Below are 4,827 nucleotides of genomic sequence, written 5' to 3'. Positions count from 1 at the left end.
CAAATTGAATGAATTTAAGAAAAACAGAAGAAAAAAACAGGGGCTATACAGGATCTTTGCCGTCCGCTGGCGGACGGCAAAGAAATTTGCCATCCTCTAGCAGACGGCAAAGATGCCACATGGCAGCTCCCTGTACAACCTGGGGGCTGTCCTATTTGGTTACTTTGCCGTCCGCCAACTGACGGCAAAGCTCACCGTTAGCCCCCTAACGGCCAGACGTTGTCACATGTGCCGTCCAGGACCTTTGCCGTCAGCCGGCTGACGACAAAGATCGTTTCATCTTTGCCGTCCGCCAGCTGACAACAAAGAAGCCTTTGCCGTAGCCTATTCAGCCGGACCTGTTGCCGTCAGCTGACGGACGGCAAAGGTCTTTGCCATCCGCCATGGCGGACGGCAAAGAAGCTGATTCCAGTAGTGCATGAATGCACGGCAACCTATTCGTGCAGAGAGGGTTTTCCGTGCGAAGAAGTTTTCGGATGGGACCGGGTGACAAATGCACATGTGGCAGCAGTCCGGATGCCCGCAAAGTCCCCTGGTTTGCCTCTGATTTGCTGAAAAACAGACGTCCAAACTGCTTCATTGATTGATTGGGTACTACGTTGAATGGTAAAATACACCCGAATCGCTCAGAACCGTAGGTGGTTTGAGTGAGTTGGAGACGCCGTTATGCCCGGTTCAAAAATGGCATCTCCGCCGTCCTCTTGCTCCAGGAATGGAGTGTGCACGCCATCTAATTTGGCTGCCATCGCACCAAGGTTTCTTGGCTTCTTATGCATAGCCCATGCAGTTTGGAAGTCTTCCGTCAAAGCATTTTCTTTCTCCCAGATATTTTTTCGTGATTCTTCTCCCTTAATATTTCGCACCTATATCCCATAATATTTCGTACCTACGACCGAGATAACACCGGTGCCATGTACTCCTCACAGCCAGCTTACGCACAAGGTTAATTAATACTCCCTTTATCACATGTTAATTATTGCTTAAACAGAGTAATATATAACACTGGAATACGTCTAGATGCATCTGTTTCAGTGACAATCAATATGGGATGGAGGGAGCAGTTGACTACAGTCCAAACGGGAGGAAATAAGATGTATCACCTAACATTCCGGGAAACATGTTGGAACATTGCCATTGTCGCCCGTGCTTATTGTCATGCAGGTCCACACCGTACTGGAGAAGCCGAGATCATGCAGGTCACGGGTGTGACATAATTTCCAGAAAGTACTCCCTCTGGTCCTTTCTACTCTGCGTATTAAATTTTTTTCAAGTCAAATTTTGTAAAGTTGGACCAAATTTTAAAATATCAACATCTACAATAGATAATATATATACTATGAAACTACATTTCATAATGATTCTAATAATATTAATTTGGCACTGGGAGTGTCAATTCTTTTTCCTATAAGTTTGGTCAAAGCGGACATACTTTGAATTCAGACAAAACTTATATGTAGACTAAAAAAGACTGGAGGGAGTACATCATTTGTCTTTCTCCTCTTCAGAGTTTCGGGAAAAATGGTCCTATTGGTAGAAAACTTTGTTCAAACCTCGTCACTTCAAGCCGACGTTTTATTCTTTTCAGCAATGCCCACATACGGTGGTGAAGATGGGTGCGAGGATATCTGTAAACAAATCGTGCATTTCCATTAATTCATATTTGGCCATTGATGGATGATTACATCAATGTCTGGAGTACTGATCTTAAACAACTCGACTTGAGCAAGTGCCACGGAATGTTTGCTTAGGCTAATTAATCAAGCCATCCCAGAACCAAAGTTTACATGGGGCGGTGATTAAGACACTATTCTTGCTCAGTGGTTGGGCAAGATTGGTTCAGCGTCGCCAACTTGTCTAGGTCGTCATTGCCACGTTGACATTTTGGTAAGTAAGAGAAGGTGGCTCGCGTTGCGTTGCATCTTGCGTGATCCGTTTCGATCCCATGCATGCATGGATGTGGGGCCCACCTCGCAACTCGCCCGTTTAATAATAGTTGCACGCCGAGGCACGTTAGCAGTCGGCACGTCCAGTTTAATTGGGAGCGACTAGTATAGAAGCAGCACATCAGGTGCAAAAATAGAAAAATGATTCTGGACCGTTGGATTTGGGACGTATGGAACAGATCGGAGCGGAGGGGGTCTGTACTCATAGGTCTATGATTTTGCGCAAAAATGTCCCTTCTCTACCCACTAATCCGCTTCAGGTCCTTCGTCTTCAAACGACTGATCTCCGAATAACTCTCCTGCAGCCCTGTTCCCCTGTCGCTCGTCGACGGTGGCGGCTGCATAGATCTGGTGCTTACCTGGTGGACGACGACTACTCCCTGGGCAGTTGCTCCCTGCCTCCTCCCCCTCCCACTCCGGCTTCCAGGTCTCTTGGCTCCATCTACCGCGCATCCCGACGACGCGCTGCACATCCTCGTCAGGGACCGGCCGGGCTGCCGCCGCCGGTCTCCTCCACCCCGATGACCACGGGCTCCCCACCCGCTCAGCTGCCCATTTTTACCTTTCCGGAGCCAAGCTGGTAGTGGTCGAGTGGGCGGTGGTGCCTCCACGGTCGCCTCCTCCCCGCACTCCTAGATCCAGCAGTATCTCACCGTAGGCAACCTGGTGGTGCTCGATCTGCTCGCCTTCTTCGCCTGGCAGGCTCAGCATCAAGGTCAGCACCGTTTCTCCAACTCCCCTGCCCCTCTCCCTCCTACAGATTTCTCTCTAATGGCTTCCCCCCTCTCATGTGCTGCTTAGTACTTTATTTACCAGTGAACAACTTGTATGGCTTTGACTGGTTTCATTATTGTTTAAGCAAAGCATGTTGTTTGTTGTTGTATGATATCCAAAAACACATGGTCTGAACATTGCACATTGTCAACAAGTGTCATCATAGCTCATATTTGTACTGTGATATGTTCAAGAAGTAGCATATCTATCTGTTTCACATGACTGGCAACCACAACCCCTTTTAGAAGACTCAAAATCACATCAAGCTTAATTAGAATTCATCTCACATTCACATTTTCTATCTCTGGTTGGAACAGCGGACCTATACAACTCTCTCTTGTGTGCTTTAGAGACTGATTGGAACGCACTCCCTCCGTCCCACAAATATAAGAACGTTTTTACACTACGCTAGTGTCAAAAACGCTCTTATAAATTATAGGACAGAGGGAGTAGTTTTTCTGCCCAGTACACTGGTAAGGTATACATCCGTAAAATAAAATAGGCGGCCTTTAATCACGTGATTGGTTAGTCGTTTCAGGTAGTAGTTTTTTACACCGGTTTTGCTAAATACACCTATATTCCGCGGTTCTGAAAACACTGCTCTGGCCGTCGTTTCTTGCATGGCATCCATCTCTCTCTAACGATCGTCAGTACGAGCAGACGCGTCGCTGGATGAAGCCATGGGCAATGGGACGAGGCATCGGCGACACTGACTGCAGGATTGACACCGTCTCTGCAGGTCCCTGATGTGGGTGCACCGCATTGCTTGGCGGTGCATGGCTGGAGCTCCCGCCGACCATCAGGTTGAGGTGGGGAGGAGCAGGTGGCATGCAGACTGAATCAGGCGGAGAGCGCGGGCACTCGAAGACGCGACTCCTGAATGACGGCTTGACCACGGCGGTCGACAATCTGAAAATATCACCGGTAAAATACTGGTTGCTTCTATGGGATAATAAAATACACCGGTAAAGTATTTACAGGCCTATACAAGGCTCCAATCGGGGTCTTAAGGAGGTAAAGAATTCTACTTGCTGTTAAACCCTCGCTGATTCTCCATAGAAAAACTTGTAACGCTCTGAACTTGTGCGAAATTTTGATTGAAGCAAGATCTTTTTTAGAATCTCTAGTCTCTACATACAAGTGCAGAAAATGGTTCTCTTCCATGTATTTCACTCATGTTTTTAACTTTGGATCTGTGTGCGGACTTGCTTTTGTGCCGTCGTAATATATTTATTTGTTTGTTGCTGTTAGAGTTTCAATTTTCCTTTTTTTAGAACCAAAATTCATGGGCAGTAATAAGAAAGTGTTGGGATTGCAATGTCATATCAGTGCTCCAGAAAAGTGTTCCTTTTAAGTTTTAACCATGCATTTTTTAAAGTAATACTTGGTGTCCAATGGAATCAATCAGAATAACAACTTCAGTGTAATGAAGGATAAAGCATTTTTACTTTCAGCTCCTCCCTGTGCTTGTGATGGATTGGTCCTTATCTGTTAATTTCTGCATAAAAAAATGAAGGACTGGATGCTAAGCTTAACATTATCATCTCTCTAGTTAGACAATCACGGTGGCAAAAATAATTTGGGGAATAAGAATATTTTTATGTGCTAGCAGCGAGCAGATATGTTCCTGCTAGTACAACGTATTGTTGATGCATATTCATTTGATTAGCTCATGAGCAAATACTTTAGGTGCCCTTGCACGTCTTGTACTCAAACTGAATGATTTGTTTGGTGCCATCTTTTCCAGAACATGAAGACTGAAGAGCAAGAAGCACTATAACTGGAGGCAAAGGGAATTTATTTTTTCTTTCATGTGCTATCAAGATAACAAACCTGATGCAAGTTTTGGTAGCAATGTTTATTCAGCGGGCATCATTTCAGTTCTTCGTTCTCGGGCTTGCTGTTCATGTACTACAAAATATCTCTTGTGTACCCGAATTAAGATAGATGACATACACTCAAATATTTCTTCCCAGGATGATCCACTTAGACATGTGTTCAGAAATTTGTGCTTGACATGTACTCTCATATTTGTGTTTGGGGTGGTCCAGCATGGGATGAACTAGGAACAGATTGGCTTAACCATATTAAGTTTTCTTGCATAATCGGT

General features: G+C 45.4%; 1 long non-coding RNA gene across 2 annotated transcripts; it reads left to right on the top strand.

The window, feature by feature from the left end:
• The first annotated feature begins 2,198 nt into the window (after nt 1–2,198).
• Nucleotides 2,199–4,594, top strand: LOC119366720. Of its 2 annotated transcripts, none has more exons than XR_005176090.1 (3): nt 2,199–2,658; nt 3,457–3,641; nt 4,465–4,594. It is a non-coding gene; the product is annotated as an uncharacterized LOC119366720 (long non-coding RNA). The 2 variants fall into 2 exon arrangements; XR_005176089.1 differs by having other exon boundaries at nt 3,378–3,641.
• The last annotated feature ends 233 nt before the right edge of the window (nt 4,595–4,827 follow it).

This window comes from Triticum dicoccoides, chromosome 2B, assembly GCF_002162155.2.
Source record: "Triticum dicoccoides isolate Atlit2015 ecotype Zavitan chromosome 2B, WEW_v2.0, whole genome shotgun sequence".
Taxonomy (NCBI): Eukaryota; Viridiplantae; Streptophyta; class Magnoliopsida; order Poales; family Poaceae; genus Triticum; species Triticum dicoccoides.
The sequence above is the reverse complement of the archived record's forward strand: the minus strand, read 5'-3'. Positions and strand labels throughout refer to the sequence as shown.